Source organism: Bos indicus x Bos taurus, chromosome 6 (assembly GCF_003369695.1).
Source record: "Bos indicus x Bos taurus breed Angus x Brahman F1 hybrid chromosome 6, Bos_hybrid_MaternalHap_v2.0, whole genome shotgun sequence".
Taxonomy (NCBI): Eukaryota; Metazoa; Chordata; class Mammalia; order Artiodactyla; family Bovidae; genus Bos; species Bos indicus x Bos taurus.
The window spans coordinates 68,967,949-68,993,789 of record NC_040081.1 but is presented as its reverse complement, the minus strand read 5'-3'; the positions used below and the strand labels follow the sequence as shown (position 1 = coordinate 68,993,789).

Genomic DNA, 25,841 nt, shown 5'->3' with positions numbered 1-25,841 from the left:
TTTTTCTCTTGACAATAATGTCTTTGGCTTCTCACTCAATACTTAGATAAATGTCTTTTTGAGTATTTAACTAAACTTTGAAAACCTCTTCTCGATTTTATGCCATTTGGACCTTTCTTAATCTTCATGGCATCTTTATTCAATCCTTGCTACTTTTCCTGTAGAATATGCTACTTTTGATACTTTTTCTGACAATAGTTTCTAATCCTTACAACATATGATAACATGTGGCTTAAAATGATGTTTAGTAACAGATGAAAGGGAGGCAAACTCCCTTTGTAGTTTTATAAAGAGATATGTACATGGGGTATGGCCTTTTCATTATTGTTTAAATATTTGCATGGGATACTTTAAAAAACATGTGTTTTTTAAATTATAAGGTATTTTGAAACACAAAATATTATGACTAGATATTTATGTATTTTACACATAGATTCAATATAATTTAGTAATTTTTTATATTTATATGCTTTTCCATTAAAGAAATAAAACTAGAGGTAAAGTTGAAGCATCTCTGATACTTAACCCTTTCCGTGCTCTGATTCTCCTTTTTCCTTTCCCGTGGTAATCAGAAGCTTGATTCCTTGTTTCTATATATTTATTAAAAACTCATTTTTCTATAAATAATACAGAGTATTGTGCTATGGGTTTTACTTTTTATGTAAGTGATGTCATATTGTAAATATCCCTAAACAACCTGCTTTTCCCTCTCAGCATTCTGTTTTTAAGATAACCCAAATTGACATATACAGATTTAATTGTATGAATATTCAACAGTTTATCCAATCCATATTGATGTATAGCTAGACTGTCCCATATTTGTGTGTGTGTGTGTGTGTGGTTAGAAAGAATGAGATGAATATCCTGGAGCTTGTCTTCTGGTTTACATGTGAGAGAGTGTCTCTAGGGCACATACATTGGAGAGGATTGTTAAATTTGTTGACCATGCATATTGATGAGTTTAAAAAATATCTGTGACCAAACTGACCACTAGATTTTTCATGAGTATTTTAATGATTCTAATACCATATGTAAGTTGAATTTTCTAAGTGCTAACTGGTATATTGGAGTACTCCTGACTTTTGATTGGTGATCACACGTCCAATAGCCTTGCATTTTGCATTTATATTTGTTATCCACTTTTTAAAAAAAAATGTTCATTGGAGGATAATTGCTTTACAATGTTATGTCAGTTTCTGCCATACAACGATGCGAATCAGTAATGATATACATATGTTCCCCTCCTCTTGAATCTTCCTCCAGCTTCCCACCTCCCACCCCATCCTACCCCTCTAGGTTGTTACAGAGCACTGGATTGAGCTTGTTTTCCTTTTTCTTTCTGTTTCATTGGTTCTCCTGTATTTCCTCTGCAGGCAGTAATATCTGTAAATAATAACAGTTTTATTTCTTCCTTTCCACATGTGATAGCACTTTATTTTTTAAAAAAAATTTAATTGGAGGCTAATTACTTTACAGTATTGTAGTGGTTTTTGCCATACATTGACATGAATCAGCCATGAGTGTACACATGTTCCCCATCCTGAAACCCCCTCCCACTTCCCTACCCATCCTATCCCTCTGGGTCATTCCCAGTGTGATAGCACTTTCTTAGTGCACTGACCAGGCATACTAAAACTTGCAGTGAAAGTAGGTGTTTTCATCTTATTCCTGACTATAAAGAAAATGTTCTAAAGTTTTACTGTTAAATATTATTTTTTTGTTTTTAAGTTTCTTCTTAATTATATTTTGCTGAGTAATTGTTATTGCTATTTTTGTCATGCATAAGTATTGAATTTCACTTAATGGAGAGTCTAAATTTTTAGATGTATATATATATGGGCTTCCCAGGTGGCACTAGTGGTAAAGAACCCGCTTGCCAATTCAGGAGACAGAAGAGATACAGGTTTGATCCCTGGGTTGGGAAGATCCCCTGGCTGAGGGCATGGCATCCAACTCCAGTATTCTTGCCTGGAGAATCCCCATGGACCGAGGTGCCTGGTAGGCTGCAGAGTCAAACATGACTGCACGCAGACACACGTGCAGCTGGGTTTACTATGGTAAACCCTATGAAGAATTCATAACCTATAAAGAATTCTTTTGGTAGCCTATGAAGAATTATTTTTTTATATTCTAGCAAGAAAGTTTGATTTAGCTTCCTCAATTAAATGGGAATAAAGTACCTACATCACAGTGTTATCATCAGGATTGAATGAGATTGCATATGTGTATCACTAAGTTATACTGCTTAACATATAGTAAATGCTTAGTAAGTCTTAGTCATTATTCTTTTAGCTGAGCCAGAAATATTGCCAATGCTTGCCAGTTTACTTTATGTAAATAATGGTTTTAATATATTCTCACCTAGATTTTATTTTCTAAATTAAAATTTATTAAGGAATAATGAGACTGTTACATTGAAATATATTACCATCTTTTTTACTTAATATTTGATAATGTTTAACAGTATTTTTCTTTAAATCCAGATTTAAATGCCATTGTTTCTACACTGTATATCTGATGTTATGCTAATCGTTTCAAAGAAAAAGTTTTATTGATCATAACTTAATGGTTATGAAACAATCACAAACTGTATAGCAGAGGAAGCATCTGTGTTTATGCTTTCTGAAAAGCATACTTTATAAATATGTATGTAATATCTATCTCCAGTTATTTTTTAGGTAACAATTAACATTTCTAAATAAAAAAAAAATCCAATTTGGAAAATGGCTTTTAAATAAAATGTAAATGATTTATAGAGCCACTCAAGATTTCCCAGGTAAACGTTGCTTTAGTTTTAAACGTTTTCATCTTTGTAGTGAGAAGTAGACCTGGCGTCTTGTCAGTTGCCAAAGTAGTTTTTAATAGGTAGAATTAGTTTTCTTTATGAGATACTAAATTTTAGAGTATCTGTTCTGTAACAGATCAAGTTTAACTAAACTAAATGACAGTATGTCTGCTTCAGTTCAGTTCAGTTCAGTCGCCCAGTCGTGTCCGACTCTTTGCGACCCCGTGAATCGCAGTACGCCAGGCCTCCCTGTCCATCACCAACTCCCGGAGTTCACCCAAACTCATGCTTGTCCTGTAGCAAATTGATGAGTTTTACCTTCTCAGTCTTCTAGTGCTTCTGTTAGGTCCCCCAGCCAGATGGCTAGGCTTGGAAATGTAATGGCTCATTTTAGGTCTGTTCCTGACTTCGTCAACACCCTGGGAGGTCCTGACTTGCAAAGTGCTGGCAATATTATTTCCATAAAGAGTGAGGGAGGAAGCAGAAAATGGTGATCCCTAAAGTCAGGCCAGAGTGTTGTTGACATTTATGGAGATTTTTCATTGGATTTTTCCTGAGAAGAAAAATTGTGGAGCATGCTTAAAAGAAAACCTCTTGTTTCTTTACTTTCTACTCTTAACACTTCTGATACCAAATGTGTAGGAGTTTTTCCCATGCCAGGCAATCCTCCAACTCACTCCTGGGTGTCACACCCACTGGAGGGTGTCCTGTAATTCAATTATGACTGATTAAATGGAGTAGCACAGACCCCACAGGTTATGGGCTCAGTCCCACAAGACTGCTCCCCACTGTAGACATCAATTTCAAGTCTGGGCCTCGGATACTTCTGACCAACCCACTATCAATCAGGGTTCCCATGCCCCATCCCCACCCCTTCCTCCTTGGGTTCCATAATTTGTTATAATGGCTCACAAAACTCAAGGAAACATTTATTTAAGTTAACTGGGTCATTAGAGCTCAGGTAAGGTCCAAAAGGATCCTGAGAGCAGGAGCTTCTGTTCCCATGGAGTTGGGGTATCCCATCCTCCCAGCCCATGGTGTGTTTACCAACCCAAAAGCTCTGTGAATTCTATACTCTAGGGATTTTTATGGAGGCTTCATCTTGTAGGCATGATTAATAAGTCAGTCTCTAGCTCTTCTCCCCTCCCTGGAGGATGGGGGATGGGTATGTAACTGAAAGTCCGAGATTCTACTCTTGGCTTGGCCTTTCTGGTGATGGCCCCCATCCAGGAGCTACCCAGGAGCCCACCAGTAATCCCCTCATTAGAACAAAAGATGCTCCTATCACCCAGGAAATTCCTGGAGATTTAGGAGTTCTGTGTGCCAGGAATCAGGGTCCAAGACCAAATATTGGAAACAAAGATGTTCCTGGCACCCCTGTTGATCAGGAAATTACAAGGGCTTATGTGCCCGGAACTTTGGGCAGAAACCAAATATGTGTTTTTAACTGCGAAGGCAAGTTATTAGGAGGAAACACCGCACGCCCCCACAGATTTCCACAAGGAGAGGTTCTTCCTAGGCGTGCTCTTGGTCTGTTTCTGACCCTTTATTCCCTCCTTTCTTAGGGAGAGGGAGTTTTATCCAGTTAGCAAGTTCAGGACAAGTGAATGGGCTCAGCTCTTTTCTCCTCTTCGGAGGTGTCCTGCCTGCAGAGGGCAGTGTGAGGCTCAGCTCTTTCAGAGTCAGAATCTGCCCTCATTGACTGGCAGCCTCTTCTTTTTCTACCCTTCTTATTCTTTATTCTGGTAGCTTGGTTTGACATTTTGAATGAAATGTCAAATATTTGGGAGAAAAGGTTAAATGGGGATTTATCAGTTGTATCTTTGGAGTTGTACACAAAGAGAGGAAGGGATGAACATAGTACAGAAGAAAACTTTTTTATGACTGAGCTGAAAATAGCGAAAGTCATTTTCCATGCTGAAAAGAAAAGGGGCACATTTGGCTTGAAGAATACTACCATTTCTATTGATTCTAAGACATCCTTTGTTTCACATTTCTGAAATTGGGATGCATCTTGGAATCAGTGGCATTTCTCAGTTTAAGTGCAGTATTTTTTCCCCCCTTGCTGCTGCTGCTAAGTCGCTTCAGTCGTGTCCGACTCTGTGCAACCCCATAGACGGCAGCCCACCAGGCTCCCCTGTCCCTGGGATTCTCCAGGCAAGAACACTGGAGTGGGTTGCCATTTCCTTCTCCAATGCAGGAAAGTGAAAAGTGAAAGTGAAGTCGCTCAGTTGTGTCCAACTCTTAGTGACCCCATGGACTGCAGCCCACCAGGCTCCTCCGTCCATAGGATTTTCCAGGCAAGAGTACTGGAGTGGGGTGCCATTGCCTTCTCCGTCCCCCCTTGCTAGGGTACATCAAATAGTGCTGTGTGTTACAGTCAGTTGTGTCTTAGAGTCAACGAACTTGGGTTTTGAAGGTAGAAGTCAATGAAAATTTCCCCAGACCTTGGGTCTGACTTGGTACCTTTCTTACTGCTCTTTTGGCAAAGTCTTGGTGTTAAAATTGTGACATTTGAGTGGCAGCTTGCCTTCACTGGTCATGAAAAGTGAAAGAAAGTAAAAGTTGCTCAGTCGTGTCCAACTCTTTGTGACCCCATGGACTATACAGTCCATGGAATTCTCCAGGCCAGAATACTGGAGTGGGTAGCCTTCCCATCCCCAGGGGTTCTTCCCAGCCCAGGGATCAAACCCAGGTCTTCCGCCTTGCAGGCAGATTCGTTACCAGCTGAGCCACAAGGGAAGCTCAGGAATACTGGAGGGGTAGCCTGTCCCTTCTCCAGTGGATCTTCCTGACCCATGAATTGAACTGGGGTCTCCTGCATTGCAGGTGGATTCTTTACCAGCTGAGCTATCAGGGAAGCCCGATCATGAGTATGATAGAAAGATTTGTCCCTTGGAGTAGTTATCTCACTGTAGTACCTTTCATAAGTTAAGTTGGTCTTTCTTTTATTCAAATTTTTGACTATTAGACAATGCTGTGAATACATTATGATAGTTGAAGCAGTACTGAACTTTCTCCTAAACTTCTCTCAGACCAAGGAATAGATGCTTTGAGAAAGATCTCTTGGCTAGTGCTACCAAATCCTTAGGTTAAGATTTTTATGAGTGGATTCCCGATAGCTTAAGAATGTGACTTAGGTTGGATCCCTAAATATAAGTTGTGTGATATTTGAGATATATATTAATTTATGGTACTAACGTACAAATATTTGATTATTAAATTTTCTTATTTTTAACCTGTTTTGTGTATGTTGTTGTGCAGTTGTTAAGTCGTATCTGACTCTTTGCGACCCCATGGACTGCAGCACGCCAGGCTTACCTGTTCTTCAATATCTCCTGGAGTTTGTTCAAACTCATGTCCATTGAGTCAGTGATGCCATCCAACCATCTCATCCTCTGTTGCCCCCTTCGCCTCCTGCCCCCAGTCTTTCCCAGCATCAGGATCTTTTCCAATGAGTTAACTCTTTGCATCAGGTGGCCAAAGTATTGGAGCTTCAACTTCAGCCTCAGTCCTTCCAATGAATATTCAGGGTTGGTTTCCTTTAGGATTGACTGGTTTGATCTCCCTGTGGGCCTAGGGATTCTCAAGACTCTTCTCCAGCACCACAATTTGAAATCATCAGTTCTTTGGTGCTCAGCCTTCTCATTTTAATTAAAATAAAATGTGTAAGACATTTTATTTACAGCTGCCAATTTCTCATTGGGAGCTAAAAGTTAGTTAGAACAATATACCTGAAATTAGTTAACTTTATTTAAGAAATATATGCACCCAGAAACACTATTTAGAACAAGTGAAAACAAAAAAATTCTTTTAAATAAAAAGGCTATGCTATCTCTCAACTTCTGTAACCATTTGTTTTGTTTTTCATCTCTTCTCTGTATGGCCCCAGGCTCTCTTTCTTCCTGGTTTTGGAGTTTTCCACATTATTACTAGATGTTAAATATTAATCCTAGGAGTAGAATCATAGATCTCTTCTTCCTAAGCGTGAACACATGCATGCCTACACACACACACACACACACACAAACACACACATGTTCTTTCATCCTGTCCCGTATATAGTAGGCCTAAATAAAGAAAACTAGAGCTAAAGCAACTTGATTCTGACAAATAGGGAGCCTTTGGGCCTTAACAATTGTTAATCTGTCTTATTAGAATGTTCTTTTCCAGCTCTTCTCATGGCTGGTCAGATTAAAACTGAAATGCCATTTCCTCAGGGAAGCCTTCCCTGGATAGCTTTTCCCTGAGAAGCCTTCCCTGAGAAGCTCCAAAACTTTGGAGCTTCAGCATCAGTCCTTCCAATGAGTATTCAGGGTTGACTTCCTTTAAGATTGACTGGTGTGATCTCCTTGCTGTCCAAGGACTCTCAAGAGTCTTCTCCAGCACTATGATTCAAAAGCATCGTTTCTTTGATGCTCAACCTTCTTCATGGTCCAACTCTCACATCTGTACATAACTACTGGAAAAACCATTGCTTTGACTATATGGACCTTTGTCACCAAAGTGATGTTTCTTCTTTTTAATATGCTTCTTGGTTTGTCGTATCTTTCCTTCCAAGGAGCAAGCATCTTAATTTCATGGCTGCAGTCACCATCTGCAATGATTTTGGAGCCCAAGAAAAGAAATTCTGTCACTGTTTCCATTTTCCCCCATCTATTTGCCATGAAGTGATGAGATCAGATGCCATGATCTTAGTTTTTTGAATGTTGAGTTTTAAGCCAGCTTTTTCACTCTCCTCTATCACCCTCATCAAGAAGCTCTTTAGTTCCTCTTCACTTTCTGCCATTAGAGTGGTATCATCTGCATCTCTGAGGTTGTTGATATTTCTCCTGGCAATTTTGTTTCCAGCTTGTGATTCATCCAGCTTGGCATTTCACATGATGTACTCTGCATATAAATTAAATAAGCAAGGAGACAGTATACAGCCTTGATGTACTCCTTTCCCAGTTTTGAACCAGTCCACTTCTCCATGTCTGGTTCTAATTGTTGCTTCTTGACCTGCATATAGATTTCTCTGGAGACAGGTAAGGTGATCTGGTATTCCCATTTCTTGATTGGCTTGCAGTAAATGGATAAAGATTTGAGTGGTTTACCTGAGTCTTAAATGATATCTTGCCCTATGGCCTTTAGGACAGAGGCTTCTTAATGTTCCCACCACCTAGTGTCACCTTTTTACATATATATTATGTGATCACCCAAAATAATGACAGTGATTTGCAGTTAGCCTACCAGCTTAATGCAATCAAGTTCTCCTGAGTGAGAAATGAGTAGGATTATGTGGGCCACTTTCAGACTGTGCAGGGAAAGGACGGGTGTGTGCTTTTCCTACACTTTCTTTGTGTTGAAATGTAAGAATAGGATGTGGCTGACTTGAATTACGAGAGGACGCTGCTGTGTTGAAGATATTTAATAGAAAGATGGAAGAACCATAACTGGTTCGCTGAAGATGGTGTAAACACCATACCAGCCCTGGACTCCTGACCTGGTCTTCATGTGAGTGAGAAATATATTCCTATTTTGTTTAAGCCACTGCAGTTTTGAGTTTCAGTGATAGTGGCCAAGCATTCTAATTAACATGGCCATCTTTCACTATAATTTTCATCACAGAAGTCTGTGCTGTGAGTCTTGTAATTCTGATCGTTTATGATCTCATGGGAAAGTGATCACCATAATGGAGTGTCTTAATATTTTTACTCTTAAACATCCCTAGATTCTGAGTTATTTGGAAATAATATAGGAGATTTAACTTATTTTTATGAAACACTAAATAGAGTTTAAAATTTTTTCCACAGAAATTTATGGGTAAATTTCCAGATGAAAGACATTTGTAATTAAAGAGATCTGAGTAGCCTAAGATGTTGGTTCTTTAGGGGCTCATGTAATTAGACTCTTGTATTAACTCAAAAGACCTCTATTCTTCTTTCTCCTCACAGTTCAGAACACCTGGGGAGACACTGCCTCATCCGTAGGTAGAATACACTTTACTGGTCCTCAGAAATATAAATCATCTCTTCATCACTTTCTGCCTCCTCCAGGGAAGCTCTGCCATCTAGTTCCTTGCCAAGAGAGGTGTCACTTCCAGATGGTGGAGAGAAAAACTCAAACGCATTTTCCAAAAGAAAATATTCTTTTCCATTTCATATAATAACAATCTATTGAACACACACTGTTTGCCAGATAGTGAAGTTATAAAACCAAAGCATAAACGGTTTCTTGGATGAGTGTTCAGTTTATTCTGTAATGTGGATTAGCTGTCAGTGCTTAGTACCATCTGTGCTATTTTCAGGGATACAGGACCAAGTAGGATTTCCTGGCCTGGTCTGAGTACCCGAGTACTGCATTTATAGTATTTTAAAAACAAATTTCTTGAACTGCTGATTTAACTTTGAGGATTGTATAGCAGAGGTTGGGACAAGTTATGAATTTGACCACGGTCCTACCAATAGAGTCAGAACCAGGTTAAAACCCAGATATGTCTGATACTGAAGCCATGCCCTTCGCTGCTCTGTAGTGCTGGAATATTTATCCTGCGGCAAGGCATCAAGTGACTATTGGCCACTTTCTTCTCATACTCCACTCACGCTTGTTCTCAGGCATTAGTATAAAAAAGTTTTCAAAACACAATAAGGTCTACATAATTCATTAATTAAGATTTCAGTTTATATCATTTAAATTGATAACTTTCTCTGTGAACACTGAGATCATTTAAATGTGTTTTTTCACTAATTTGTTTGTTATTGATACATATATAAATTTGGCATCCAGGTTAGAATTTCATCTTGAGCTTTGCTCCTCAGCAAGCCTTTTTTTTGAAACCGCATGAGACTTACACATCTCTCTGTAAGCATACAATGTCTCTATTTCACTTTTATCCCACAGAATATTTTATTTTAATCTGGTTCTTCTCTTCTATCACATTAAGGTATTATGTTTTTGAATAATAAAAGAGAAAGACACATGGAAAATAGAAAAATACCCATGAACTTTTTGTTCCTTTGCCCAGGGAGGGCACATTGCCAGGTTTTGGAGTTGGGTGAATTCGTGCCAAGCATCTGATTAGAAAGTGAGAGTTGAATATATAGGCTAAGTAAACTGTTTTAAACTGGGTTTGCCTTAGAAGCAATGATATCATATGTTATTCCAGCTGGAAGCTAGAGCTAGTAATCAGGCAAAGTAAGTTCAAGACTAGCAATTTTGGTTCTAGCGTTTTGTGGGTCTACCAAAAAAGTTTCAAATACAGACTTTATGCCAGTGGCCAAAGGTACATCTGGGTGGGGCTTCGTTTTGTGAAAAACAAGAAGGGTACAGCCATTCTGGTTTGCTTGACCAAAAGGGAAATAATAATGGTTCGTGCTTCCCTGCATGGACTGAATCTTCTAAGGCTCTCCCTCCAGCTGTTTGTACTATGCTGGCCACTCCAATGCTGGGGTTCTCTTTTCCTATTTAAACATCCGTGTTTTTAAGAACGGAAGGCAATAATACTGTCTAATTGATGTTTTCTTTTTATAGTGTTCGTCAGTCTTGGAGAAACCAAGTCTTGCTTATGCCCCTTCACAGGATGTCTTGGGTGCAACCTTATGGCAGGTCTTTCTGAAGGAAGCCTGTGTCTACCTGCATACGAGTCACTCAGTCCAGTCAGATTCTTTTCGACCCCATGGATGGTAGCCTGCCAGGCTCCTCTATCCATGGGATTTTTCAGACAGGAGTGCCAGAGGTGTGTTGCCATTTCCTCCTCCAAGGGATCTTCCTGACCCAGGGATTGAACCTGCATCTCCAGCGTCCCCTGCATTGCAGGTGGATTCTTTATCTCCTGAGCCATTGGGGGATTCAGCCTATGCCTAGGCTGGCTGAATGTCTCAAGGACCCCAGTGCTTCACTTCTGACGTAGAATACCTAAGGTGCCAGAGACTTGCTTAACATCACTAACGAGCACCTGAGACTAGATGTAGGCTTGGGCCTGGGTGTGGAGAAATCTAAAAAGCTTTCTGTTTTTCACCACTCTCAAAGAGTTGCTGCTGCTGCTGCTGCTAAGTCACTTCAGTTGTGTCCAACTCTGTGTGACCCCATAGACGGCAGCCCACCAGGCTCCCCCATCCCTGGGATTCTCCAGGCAAGAACACTGGAGTGGGTTTCCATTTCCTTCTCCAATGCATGAAAGTGAAAAGTGAAAGTGAAGTCACTCAGTCGTGTCCGACCCTCAGCGACCCCATGGACTGCAGCCCACCAGACCCCTCCGTCCATGGGATTTTCCAGGCAAGAGTACTGGAGTGGGGTACCATTGCCTTCTCTGCAAAGTGTTACATAAATGAATTATTTATTGAGGATTTTTTTTTTTTTTAATGGACGACAACAGTGCTACTGATCTTCAAAAGTAGGAGAAATGTTTGTTCAGGATCTCAAGTTTCTTTCTGGTGAGGGGCATACTCGGTTTGGCCATGCCTGGTTTACCTTAGCACCTTGACCAAATGTGTGTGCCTTGGTGGCCCCCTTGCTACTTCCATCTTTGCTTCTAAGGTGAGGGTCTCAAAGCAGAAGAGCAAGAAGACTGAGTGGAAGCTGACCAGTCTGTCCCCTTTTCTCCAGAAAGTGTTGGCCTTGAAGAACAGAACATCGAATGATCCGAATCTCCTAAAGCAGACATCCCTTACGAGGGGTATTGTACGTGGCACTTCTGCGCCCTCTTTCAAGGAGCAGTGTTAGCTTATAACTTGCAGGATACTGTTGCAGTGTCACTTTACAAACATTATGGAAATAGTTCTTCTAGTAATTGATGGGATTTCATATCTGCACAGAAAAAAAAAAAAAATCCACAACTGGGCGATTCCATGTTGGTTGTACTGTATGTCTGTAACAGGAATTTTCCCTACTACAGTATGCAGGAACACTGTTCTTACTTTTCTTTTAATCTCCTGATTTTGAGCTCTTAAAAAAAGTAACAGATAAGCAAAACAGTTGCCAATATGCCTATTCCTAGGGACAAAATGTGTTAAAAATTGATAGATTACCATGCTGCCACATGGAGCTATTTCTGTTATTATTATTATATATTTTTAAATCTATTGCAGTTTGACAAAAAGAGTACAAAAGATTCCTTTTTACTTAGTCCACGTAGAGTTGATATAGTCCTTTTTCTTTTTAAGTGAGTTGTTTTGTTCAGTATTTCTGTTTTGTTTGATGTATTAGTAAGCGTTGTTTTCTTTGCAACGTTTTGGATTTGTAATGTTAAATGGAAAAAAATAAGGAGATGAAATTGGAAAAACATTATTTTTAAGGTAATTTTGTTTGATGGGTTTCTTTTTTCTTTTGCTCCCATAGAATTTTGTTTTAAAGATTATAGTCTAAATTAGAAGAGAAAAGAAAAAGATACATTGCCAATAATCCCATAAATATATCTCTTTAGAGGAAAGCTGCCTGTTTAAATAGGATAAAATACAATAGCCAAGGCATGAGTTACCAGCACTCAACTGACAAGAATAGTTTCTAATGACACCTACCTGATTGAAATTCTCTTTATGAATAATTACTATACTGATTGTGAAAAGGACTAATTCACGGTGTTCTTGCTTAACATGATAAAAGAATAGAGGAAAAAAAGGAAAATATAGATCAAATTTTAGAAGCAAAGGCATTTCACGTTTGTACTGGTGAAATTACCTCCAAATGAAGATTACTTCTTATGTACCCAGAATATAAAATCTGTCTGCTTAACCAACAGATATTTATTGGGCACCTACTAGACACCAGACGGAGAAGGCAATGGCACCCGACTCCAGTACTCTTGCCTGGAAAATCCCATGGATGGAGGACCCTGGTGGGCCACAGTCCATGGGGTCGCTAAGAGTCAGACACGACTGAGCGACTTCACTTTCACTTTTCACTTTCATGCATTGGAGAAGGAAATGGCAACCCACTCCAGTGTTCTTGCCTGGAGAATCCCAGGGACGGGGGAGCCTGGTGGGCTGCCGTCTCGGGTCGCACAGAGTCGGACACGACTGAAGTGACTTAGCAGCAGCAGCAGCAGCAGCAGCAACTAGACACCAGACACCATCTTGGCACTGAGGCTGCATCAGTAAACAAGTAAAACAAGGTCTCTGCTATTGTGGAGCTTACATCATATAATGAGTAAAGTCAAGCAACAGACAGTTAAATAATGAGCCTGCAATCAGCACAGATTTTGAGCATCTTGGGACTTCCCTGGTGGTCCAGTGGTTACAACTCCACCTTGCAATGCAGGGGACCTGGGTGTGATCCTTGGTTGGGGAACTAAGATCCCACATGTAGAGGAGCAACTAGGCCCATGCACCACAGCTACTGAGCCCACTTGTTCCCAAGCCCATACACCACAGCTAGCGAGTCTGCATGCCACAGAGGAAGATCCCACATGATGCGAGGAAGATACCGCGTGCCACAACTAAGACCTGAGACAGTCAAATAAATAAATATTTTTTTAAAGTTCGTTGTGAAGCATCCTGTTAGAAGTTAAGGGTTTTTAAAAAATTAGTTTTCAATTGATAAAAGATGCATGTTTGAACTCATGAGTGATTCCTTTTGGGTATGCCATAGCCCACTTCACATGCATCCGTAATATGCATGTTAGTTATAACATGAGTGATGGTTGCTTGCATCCAGCTCCATCTGTCATAGCCACACCAACACTGACAGACTGGCATCTTAGGACTTATTTATCCATCCTTCCCCTTCACTTGGAGCTTGCTTACGTGATATATGAGGCTCGTGGTGTATATTAGTTCACTGAATATAGTTCTTCACAGTTAGACATTTTCATCTGATTTTTCTCTCAAATTGATTTTCACCAAACCCATGTAAGTGAGGTGATTTAATGGCTGAAGCAACAGAAGATGAAAGAATTTCAGTGACTACCTATGGTCACATGGGATGGCTCAGACGGTAAGGCGTCTGTCTACAATGCAGGAGACCTGGGTTCAATCCCTGGATTGGGAAGATCCCTTGGAGAAGGAAATGGCAATCCACTCCAGTACTATTGCCTGGAAAATCCCATGAACAGAGGCGCCTGGTAGGCTACAGTCCTTGGGGTCACAAAGAGTCGGACACGACTGAGCGACTTCACCTATGGTCACATGGAAAATATGTATATTTTTATGCCCATATGAAGGAATCATGGGTCATAGACAAGCCAACTTTAAGAATACTACTTTCCCATTTTTGTTGTGAAAGGTCTTTGAGAATGGTGTAGCTGATCATGTCTAATGTAACTTGGTCAAATTTTGTCAGATTTACAAATCTTACCAAAAATTCATCTTTCTTTTGTCAAACCACTCTCATTTTTACCTTACACTTTGTGAAATCATTCTGAAGCTTGTAGAAGATGTTTGTACTGAAGTTACAAGATGATCAATCCTCAATACCACCATCCTTGAGCTTTTACTAAGTGCAGGAACCAGACTTAAGTACTTTATATGCACTGTTTTATTCAAACCTTACCATTCTCTGGGTTGGGAAGGCCCCCTGCAGAAGGAAATGTCAGTCCACTCTGGTGTTTGTGCCTGGGAAATTTCATGGACAGAGGAGCCTGCTGGGCTACAGTTAATGGGGTCGAAAAGAGTCAGAAATGAATCAGTGACTAAACATCAACATACCGTTCCAGCAGCTGTTTGACGGATGAGGAACTAGAAGGTTAGAGAAGTGCCAGCCTAAGGTTACATGTTGGTGGTAGAGGCTAGATTCTATCCTGACTCCACCCAATCCCAAAGTTTGTGCTTTCGGCAATTATACTACACTACTTCAGAAGGCTTTCTTGAAAATGTGAGCTCAATAATGTTGTCAAGCTACATGTCTAGTACAGAACATGAAAATCTGCCTATTTATGAAATAATCACCTGTATATAAATTTACCAGAAAATATAAAGTCAGTCTCACTTATTTTTTTATTTTTTGTATAAATAAAAGGTTCTTGTAGTTTTTTCAAGGAACCAGCCCCTTCACTATGTCAAATTCATGTTATTTGCTGCTTTTCAGCTATACATCATGAACGATGAGCAGTGCATAAGGAGTAGAGAGGGTTTAGGCTCCATAGTTCGAGGTCCAAAACTTGGATGTTCAAGTATAGTGAAGTTAATCCAAACAGACACAGCTTTTGAGTTTTTGAAAAGACTTTGAACTGTTGTCTTCATTTATTTCAGCACTCTCAGCTGTATTGGATTGTACCATCCATAGACGCTCTTTGCTGGGAAGTACTTTAGTGGTCATCTATGTAAGAATCCCTCTATGGCATCTTCTCTATGGACAGCTTGTGTGAGTCTATTTAAAGTCTAGATTTCTTTCTAAATATTGCACGCACAGATTTTACTCTTAACTTTGAGGGGGTAGCATAATTGAGGCAATAGATTATTTGCTTTTAAAAAAAAAAAAAAAAAACTTCTTTATTTAAAAATTTATGTTGGTATCTCTTATATACTGGCTTCCCCCAATGGCTCAGCAGTAAAGAATCTACCTGCAACGCAGGAGATGTAGATGTGAGTTCCATCCCTGGGTCAGGAAGATCCCCTCAAGTAGGAAATGGCAACCCACTCCAGTATTCTTGCCTGGAAATCCCACGGACAGAGGACCCTGGTGGGCTACAAAGAGTCGGACACAACTTAGCGACTGAGCACAGAGATGCAGTCTTATATACAATGCTCTTTTCTCAAACTACTTCATTTTGTCATCTTTCCATGGCTGAAATTACACTTGGTGCTCTTTTTTTACAAGATTATTGAATGGCAATAGGGAGGATCTTTATTATTGAAGGACAATGGATACTCAAACTCACCCAAGAGGCCAGAAGAGATGCTCGAAGGGGCCACCCCTGCCAGCTACCTTTCTGTTCTGGCAGCCGCATGCTCCATCTTTTCCCTCCGGAAGACAGAATGGTAAGAAGACATGAGATAATCCAAGACATCCTTAACAGCTAGATCTCCCAAGTATATCTCTCTGGGGGCTTCCGTTTTTCCCTTGGGGTTAAATAATCCATAGCAAATGTAATCATCTGACCACTGTGCAAAAAGTGTGTTAAAAATAATTGTGTTGGTGATAGAGGGGTTTTTATAGGGCAGTTGGTTTGTGGTGTAGCGGTGAGTGTTCTAAGGAGATTCTCAGCCACAGTGATCTTAATGTACACATCCAGTCATTTCATTGTCCTCTGTGTCTTCACACATGCTGTTTGCTTTTACTACATCATTTTCTCTGCTTATCTAGAATACCCTCCCCCCTCCTTCAAGTTCAAATTACCTGCCTTTCCTTGGATGCTTCCCGTCAATTTTGCTGATCACCCTGTCTTCTTATTGCCTAGTTTATTTCTATCTACTAAGCTGTCTGTGGGTGGGGATCCTGTATGTTTTGTTTATTGCTGTTTTTCCATATAGTAGCTGTTCAATAAAGATTTCCTCTTAACTTGTGAATTTAATGCAATGCCATTCTGAATTCCAGTGAATGATTTTTTTTTAATTTGATTCAACTATTCTTAAAAATAACCAATAAAGATATGAAAAACAGTAATGCTGATTGAAACACTTGTCCATTTTAGCCTGTGTTATGATACTACCGATATATGTATCAATAATACTTTTTAAGGTTTTCTAGTATTTTTTGTTTTTGTTCTTGTATTGCCCATTTTAATTCAGTAATAATCACTACTTTTCCCTGCTATAAAATAGTTCAGAAATAAATGCTGTAGTATTTTAGTGTATTTATAAATTTTGTTTATTTAATGAAAGCAGTACCATAAGCCCTGGAAAAACAAAGAATAATAAATGGGCAAAAGCAATTGGTACCTTTTTATTACTGTGTAAAAATGGTATATTAAAAACCAAAACCAAAATAAGTCTACTATAAAATATTGGTAAGCATATGTTTTATCTAGGAATAATATGTTTTATCTAGGGAAAGTGTTAGGGCTTCCCTGGTGGCTCAGCTGGTAAAGAATCTGCCTGCAATGTAGGAGACCCAGGTTTGATCCCTGGGTTGGGAAGATTCCCTGGAGAAGGGAAAGGCTACCCACTCTAGTATTCTGGCCTGGAGAATTCCTTGGACTGTATACTCCATGGGGTCACAGTTGGACACGACTGAGTGAGTTTCACTTTCTTTTTCTTTCACTATAGCTTAGTGTGTAAGAGAAAGGACTTTAAAATCAGTTGATCCATCTGAATTTTGATCTGAATATTGCCTTTGTCACCTAGCAAGTGAACTTACAGCAAATTATTACCTCATTAAGCCTCAGTTTCTTCATCTATAAATTGTAAGGGCTGATAATAATAGCAAACTCATTAAATCTTTAGAATACAAAAATTTACCTAAAATACCCTTTGCCAATCACATGAAAAGTGCAAAAAAATTTCACCATTATCACTACCCTTAAAATTTTTATATAGGATGTTGGTAAATTAAAAATCCCATAAAAGGCAAGCAAAATGGGAAAAATACTGCCATAAAGATGAAGATTGATATACATGACATGGGGCTTCCCAGGTGGCTCAGTGGTGAAGAGTATCCCTGCTTATGCAGGAGACACAGGAGACGCAGTTTCAGTCCCTGGGTCAGGAAGATTCCCTGGAAAAGGAAATGAAAACCCACTCCAGTATTCTTGCCTGGGAAATCCCATGGATAGAGAAGCCTGTCAGACTACAGTCCATGGGGTCACAAAGGGTTGGACATGACTTAGCGGACACAACTTAGGGACTAAACAACAGCAACACATGACATGAAACTAATCCACTCATAGATAAGAGAAACATAACAGTTCAGTGGAGGAAACAATGGTTTAACAATGTGACCAACCATTATCCAGATGAAGAAATAACTGTGGCTAGTGAGCAAGAAAAAATATTCACCATTCCTAGTTAAAAAAAAAGCTAAACTCAAGCTACACTGAAAAGCAATTTACCACTTCAAATTAACAAAGATTAACAATTGATAATTTAGTGATCAATGTCATGATCAAGAAACATTACTCTTGGGAAGATGAATTTTGTCAAAGCACTTTGACAATGTATGGTGAGACTCTTAAGATTTATACCTTTCCTGGTAATTTCACTTCTGGTAATTAATCTTAAGGACATAATCAGAGATGCTGTTATGATTCACTTTGATATGTATTCGTTGCAGTTTTATTTATAATGATGAAGAATTAGGAACAGCCTAACTATCCCAGGTGGCACAGTGGTAAAGAATCTGCCTGCAGATGCAGGAGATGCAAGAGATGTGGATTTGACTCCTGGGTCAGGAAGATCCCTTGGAGTAGGAAATGGTAACCCACTCCAGTATTCTTGCCTGAAAGATTCCAAGGACAGAGGAAGCTGGTGGGCTACAGTTCATGGGGTCACAAAGAGTCAATGCTGAGTGACTCAGCACACACACACATAAATATTCTACAGTACAATGGTAGAATGCAGTATGTAGTCATTAAAAATCAAGTTATTGAAAAATATTTTTGATGAGGTGAGAAAATGTTAATCATGTAATGCAAATGGAATAACAGTTTAATCAAGGATATGAAAAACAAAACTGTGTATAGTATGAATCCAACTCTTTTTTTTTTTCTTTTTTTTTCATTTTATTCTATTTTTAAACTTTACATAATTGTATTAGTTTTGCCAAATATAAAAATGAATCCGTCACCGGTATACATGTGTTCCCCATCCTGAACCCTCCTCCCTCCTCCCTCCCCATACCATCCCTCTGGGTCGTCCCAGTGTTCTAGCCCCAAGCATCCAGTATCGTGCATCGAACCTGGACTGGCATCTTGTTTCATACATGATATTTTACATATTTCAATGCCATTCTCCCAAATCTTCCCACCCTCTCCCTCTCCCACAGAGTCCATAAGACTGTTCTATACATCAGTGTCTCTTTGGCTGTCTCGTACACAGGGTTATTGTTACCATCTTTCTAAATTCCATATATATGCGTTAGTATACTGTATTGGTGTTTTTCCTTCTGGCTTACTTCACTCTGTATAATAGGTTCCAGTTTCATCCACGTCATTAGAACTGATTCAAATGAATTCTTTTTAATGGCTGAGTAATACTCCACTGTGTATATGTACCATAGCTTTCTTATCCATTCATCTGCTGATGGACATCTAGGTTGCTTCTATGTCCTGGCTATTATAAACAGTGCTGCGATGAACATTGGGGTACACGTGTCTCTTTCCCTTCTGGTTTCCTCAGTGTGTATGCCCAGCAGTGGGATTGCTGGATCATAAGGCAGTTCTATTTCCAGTTTTTTAAGGAATCTCCACACTGTTCTCCATAGTGGCTGTACTAGTTTGCATTCCCACCAACAGTGTAAGAGGGTTCCCTTTTCTCCACACCCTCTCCAGCATTTATTATTTGTAGACTTTTGGATCACAGCCATTCTGACTGGTGTGAAATGGTACCTCATAGTGGTTTTGATTTGCATTTCTCTGATAATGAGTGATGTTGAGCATCTTTTCATGTGTTTGTCAGCCATCTGTATGTCTTCTTTGGAGAAATGTCTATTTAGTTCTTTGGCCCATTTTTTGATTGGGTCATTTATTTTTCTGGAGTTGAGCTGTAGGAGTTGCTTGTATATTTTTGAGATTAGTTGTTTGTCAGTTGCTTCATTTGCTATTATTTTCTCCCATTCTGAAGGCTGTCTTTTCACCTTGCTAATAGTTTCCTTTGATGTGCAGAAGCTTTTAAGGTTAATTAGGTCCCATTTGTTTATTTTTGCTTTTATTTCCGATATTCTGGGAGGTGGGTCATAGAGGATCCTGCTGTGATGTATGTCCGAGAGTGTTTTGCCTATGTTCTCCTCTAGGAGTTTTATAGTTTCTGGTCTTATGTTTAGATCTTTAATCCATTTTGAGTTTATTTTTGTGTATGGTGTTAGAAAGTGTTCTAGTTTCATTCTTTTACAAGTGGTTGACCAGTTTTCCCAGCACCACTTGTTAAAGAGATTGTCTTTAACCCATTGTATATTCTTGCCTCCTTTGTCAAAGATAAGGTGTCCATATGTGTGTGGATTTATCTCTGGGCTTTCTATTTTGTTCCATTGATCTATATTTCTGTCTTTGTGCCAGTACCATACTGTCTTGATGACTGTGGCTTTGTAGTAGAGCCTGAAGTCAGGTAGGTTGATTCCTCCAGTTCCATTCTTCTTTCTCAAGATCGCTTTGGCTATTCGAGGTTTTTTGTATTTCCATACAAATTGTGAAATTATTTGTTCTAGCTCTGTGAAGAATACTGTTGGTAGCTTGATAGGGATTGCATTGAATCTATAAATTGCTTTGGGTAGTATACTCATTTTCACTATATTGATTCTTCCAATCCATGAACATGGTATATTTCTCCATCTATTAGTGTCCTCTTTGATTTCTTTCACCAGTGTTTTATAGTTTCCTGTATATAGGTCTTTAGTTTCTTTAGGTAGATATATTCCTAAGTATTTTATTCTTTCTGTTGCAATGGTGAATGGAATTGTTTCCTTAATTTCTCTTTCTGTTTTCTCATTACTAGTGTATAGGAATGCAAGGGATTTCTGTGTGTTGATTTTATATCCTGCAACTTTACTATAATCATTGATTAGTTCTAGTAATTTTCTGGTGGAGTCTTTAGCGTTTTCTATGTAAAGGATCATGTCATCTGCAAATAGTGAGAGTTTTACTTCTTCTTTTCCAATTTGGATTCCTTTTATTTCTTTTTCTGCTCTGATTGCTGTGGCCAAAACTTCCAAAACTATGTTGGATAGTAATGGTGAAAGTGGGCACCCTTGTCTTGTTCCTGACTTTAGAGGGAATGCTTTCAATTTTTCACCATTGAGGATAATGTTTGCTGTGGGTTTGTCATAAATAGCTTTTATTATGTTGAGGTATGTTCCTTCTATTCCTGCTTTCTGGAGAGTTTTTATCATAAATGGGTGTTGAATTTTGTCAAAGGCTTTCTCTGCATCTATTGAGATAATCATAGGGTTTTTATTTTTCAATTTGTTAATGTGGTGTATTACATTGATTGATTTGCGGATATTGAAGAATCCTTGCATCCCTGGGATAAAGCCCACTTGGTCATGGTGTATGATCTTTTTAATGTGTTGTTGGATTCTGATTGCTAGAATTTTGTTAAGGATTTTTGCATCTATGTTCATCAGTGATACTGGCCTGTAGTTTTCTTTTTTTGTGGGATCTTTGTCAGGTTTTGGTATTAGGGTGATGGTGGCCTCATAGAATGAGTTTGGAAGTTTACCTTCCTCTGCAATGTTCTGGAAGAGTTTGAGCAGGATAGGTGTTAGCTCTTCTCTAAATTTTTGGTAGAATTCAGCTGTGAAGCCGTCTGGACCTGGGCTTTTGTTTGCTGGAAGATTTTTGATTACAGTTTCAATTTCCGTGCTTGTGATGGGTCTGTTAAGATTTTCTATTTCTTCCTGGTCCAGTTTTGGAAAGTTGTACTTTTCTAAGAATTTGTCCATTTCTTCCTCGTTATCCATTTTATTGGCATATAATTGTTGATAGTAGTCTCTTATGATCCTTTGTATTTATGTGTTGTCTCTTGTGATCTCTCCGTTTTCGTTTCTAATTTTATTGATTTGATTTTTCTCCCTTTGTTTCTTGATGAGTCTGGCTAATGGTTTGTCAATTTTATTTATCCTTTCAAAGAACCAGCTTTTGGTTTTGTTGATTTTTGCTACAGTCTCTTTTGTTTCTTTTGCATTTATTTCTGCTCTAATTTTTCTTAACTAACAACAAGGATGAAGAAAGTAAAGAACATTAGGCACATAGACAAAATTAGAAGAAACAATGGAAAAAATACATGGGAATGATTATCATAGTTTTCAGTTTGTAGTGGGCTTTCCAGTTACCTATCATTGCAGCAGCAAAACTACCCCAAAATTTAGTGTCTTAAAACAAGCATTTTATTATAGCTCACAGTTATTTTTTATGGCAGGATTTTAAGCAGTAATCAGCTGGACAGTTCTCTGACTGTTTGCGACCCCATGGACCGCAGCCTTGCAGGCGCCTCTGTGGAATTTTCCAAGCAAGAATACTGGAGTGGGTACCCATTCCCTTCTCCAGGGATCTTCTCAACCAGGGATCGAACCTGGGTCTCCTGCATTGCAGATAGATTCTTTCCCATCTGAGCCATCAGGGAAGCCCAGCTTTCAGCTGGGCAGTTCTTCAGCCCCATGTAGCAGCTAATGAGGTGGCTTGGTGGTCGTGGTATTCAGCTGGGAGGGAGGCTGAAATAGCGGGTGCTAGGCACTGTCAGTCACATGTCTGGGCCTGAAGGGAACAGCTGAGAGGATGAGCTCAGCTGCAATTCCTACACATGACCTCTTCACATGGCAGTCTCAGAGGGCTCAGACTTCTTATGGGGTAGGCTCAGGTCTTCCTGGGAAGGTGTTCCAGGGAAACTGGTGGAAGCTGCTGGGCTTCTAATTCTAATCTAGCCTTGGAAGTCCTAGAACATTGTTTCTATTAACCAGCCCAGGATCAAGGAGATGAAACTGAACTTCAGAAGGGGAGGAGAAGCAAAGGATTTGTGACCATCTTTAGTGTACCTCAATTGAATTGAGTGATTTTTATTTCCTTGTTTCTGTAAAGTCTATAATGAATGTATTTTTGTATACATTTATAAGAGCTCCTTATATATTAAGTTTATAAGTTTGAGTGAAATAGTTCCCATAAAATACTTAACAGTGTATCTGGCACAAATAAGATGCCATCTGCCATCAGTATTATCTTTATTCCTTTCTCATTAGAATAGAAATGTATTTGTGGGTTTATTCACTAATTGAAAAAGGCTTTACAAAGAAAAGGCATGATTTTGCTTGGGCAAGCCAAATAAGATTTCATGAGCAGCTGATTCTTAAATAATGTTTTGAAGGACCAAAGGGAATTCACCAGTTTGGGAAAGGCACTCAGGGTAGTAGGAGCTATGTATTCAGACATGGACTCCAGGTAGTGTGTGGGCGCTGGAGAATCTTTTAGTGTGCAGCATTCGAATATGAGATGCACATTTGGGGAGAAAAGGGCAGAGAATAGGATTAAATTCAAAAGGCAATCCAGAATCAGAATATATAGGTTTTAGTGACTGATTAGCTCTAACAATTCCTTGAGAGTTATAGCAAATACAATGTATCTGTTCGCTAGTTAAAGCTTTGGTATCTGTTCCTGATTCAGTTTTCTTTCAACTTCAGCATGAATTGTATGTGAAAAGGACAGAATTCAGAGCTAGTTATAAACTACACATGGATAAATTTCCTTTCAAACCAAAAAATAAAGAGTTGGGAAAAACGACTGGCTAAGCTGTATTTCTTGGTTTAAAAGTAAAATGATTAATATATACATGTATTTTTCAGAAAGTCAGCAACCGAAGACTTGTCCATCATCTCAGAGTGGCTTTTCCAGCCTTTTGAGCTTATTAGCGCCGTTCTTTTGTCCCAGGTCTCATATTCATGTGCCATATGGCTTCCACATCTGGTGACCAGTCCATGGTCTTTTAGGGGCGAAAAACAAAATTTCCTTTGAGGTACTACATAAATACATTTCTGTAGAATCTGCTACTGCCCATGTCTGCAAATATCTGGGTCCCAAATTAAATGCATAAAGCTGAAATTGTATTACTTTTCAAAGATAACAGTGATTAAATAAGACACGATACAAATTAGGGCTTTAAACTTTTTGGCACTAGTTCTTTTCTTCCAACTTATTACTCGTGATGATAGCCCTTTGATGTTTTGACATCTTTCTGAAATCGTGATTAAATATAGTAACCAAAGCTAGTACTGGCTTATTGTACTGGCAGGTAATTCAGAATCAATATTATAGGGAAAAAAATGCTTTGTGGAAAAGTTCTTCTAAATTTAATGAATTTAATTTTTATCTTTTTTTCCTCCTTAACTGTCATTAATGTAGTTATCAAAAGTTATTAAACCAAATAAAAACTTCAGATAAGTTAGTTCAAGATATCATTAACAAATATTTATCACTTAATATTTTTAAAATTTATCATAGATATCCACTGTCCCATGGATAAAAATGACAGTTAAGCTTTTCGGCAACCGCTTGTACTGGTATGCTCTGCAGTCATTTAAAAATAATTTCTTTGACCAAAGCTTTGAGAAGAATGCTGAAATACACATATGTTCAAGACTGTGCTGGTAACACAATCAGAGTTCTGTGTTTCAACACCAGGGTTTTTATTCTCTTCTTAATTCACTGAGTCACTGTTGCTTCTCTCACTGTTTTAGAACATGATTAAAATTTGTACCATTTTTCCTGTGTTAAAGAAACAAAGTGGGGAAAAGCTAGAAAGACATAATCCAGATAAGATGGTTGTATTGAAACAGATTTTTCCAAAGTGTTAACTGATGTTGTAAAAAGCTGTTTTAGTAATAAGCCAAATGGGAAAACAATGTGGTCAGGAAACTTGGTGATACTGAAATTTGACTCTTTCAGAGTCATGTCAGGTACCAGGAACAAAGGGGCATGATGAGCAGAATCAGTCCCATGTGTTGGGAAAATAGGTTTTTTTGTTTTGCTTTTTTTTTTTTTCCTTTGCTGCCTCTTCTTGTAGCCTCCCATGGTGTTGATGGGGGGGGTCAAGGCCTGGCTCTGGTAGAACTTCTGGTTTCTCCCCATTCTTAAGCTCCTCATCACCATCTTCCAGCAATGTTAATCTTGTTTCACCTTCCTCTAACTTGCCCCCCTGGTGATGCCATTTTGGTGTTAGCTTGTTTTGTTTTGTTTTTTTTTTTTTCCTATTACAATTGTCTTGATTTGACATTCATTTAAGTAATAAGTAAAAAAGTAAGCAAGCAATCAGTGCAATCACATTCTAAAAGTTACATGTAAAATCTGGAAATACCTGTTGGATGGGGATTCATATAAATCACCACTGAAGGAGTTAGAGATGGGGAGGCATAAACACCCCAAACTGTTGTAATATCCTTAAGAGTAAATAGCTACTCTTAACAAGGGTTTTAATGTTACCTTTTTGTTTTGTTCCAAGGCAGAGTCTTGACAAAATTAAGAATGCATGGGAGTTTTTTGGTTTTTTTTTTTAGTCTCAACAGACAAAGACTCTTGTGGATGGGAGTCAGGAGACCTGATTTTCAGTCTTTAAACCCTTTGCTTTTTCGTTTCTTCATCAAACACAAACATTTTCTTTCCTTCTTTCCTCGTGGAAATACTCTAATGATCAATATTATGTGACTTTCAAGTCTCCAAGAAGAGTTACTTTATCTTTCTAATCCTACCCCCCCATTTCTCAGTTGTTTATTGGGCTGACTTTGGGGTGGTCCTGGGCATTAGGAATAATGTATGCACTGCATTAGGCATGGTGCTGCTAGGTCATGGTTCCTCAAAAGAGAGATTTGACCATTGCAGTTACTGCTGTTGCGCCTGCTATTACTCTGTTGCTGTTACAAGTGCTATCATTACCTCCTTATTTCCTAGGACTTTGTCAATACTAGTTCTTTTCGTGATTAAAATAAGCATCGTGATATGGCTGAGATTCATTTGCACCACTTCCTGCAAAGGAAGTTTTGTTCATTTTATTGAAAAGGAAAGAGAAGATAACATTTCAAATACCCCTACGTATAATTTGAAAGTGAAAGTGAAGTTGCTCAGTCGTGTCCGACTCTTTGCAACCCACAAACTATAGCCCACCAAGCTCCTCCGTCCATGGGATTCTCCAGGCACGAATACTGGAGCGGGTTGCAATTTCCTTCTCCAGGGGATCTTCCCGACCCAGGGCTCGAACCCAGGTCTCCCACAATGCAGGCAAACGCTTTAACCTCTGCGCTTAGCATTTCAAATTTTTTTATTTAGGTAAGGCATGTTTATTTTCTTAGAGACAGTCCCCCTCCTCTAGACTCTCAGCAGTAGAATCAGTCAGTATTGGCTAAGTCTTTGGGACTCTTGTTCTATATGTGAAGCCTTGAAGTTGACCTCTGAATCAGCAAAGATACTGATTTATGGTTAGTAAGGTGTTATTATTAACTGCTTTATTGTATCTAATGCTATAAAATTCTGCATGTGTGTACTTGCATATGATGTTTAAATAACTCAATACCCAAC

General features: G+C 38.9%; 1 protein-coding gene across 1 annotated transcript in view; it reads left to right on the top strand.

Annotated features, from left to right (window-relative positions):
- Positions 1 to 25,841, top strand: part of SCFD2 (sec1 family domain containing 2) — a 395,759-nt gene that overhangs the window by 70,163 nt on the left and 299,755 nt on the right. The window lies entirely within an intron of this gene.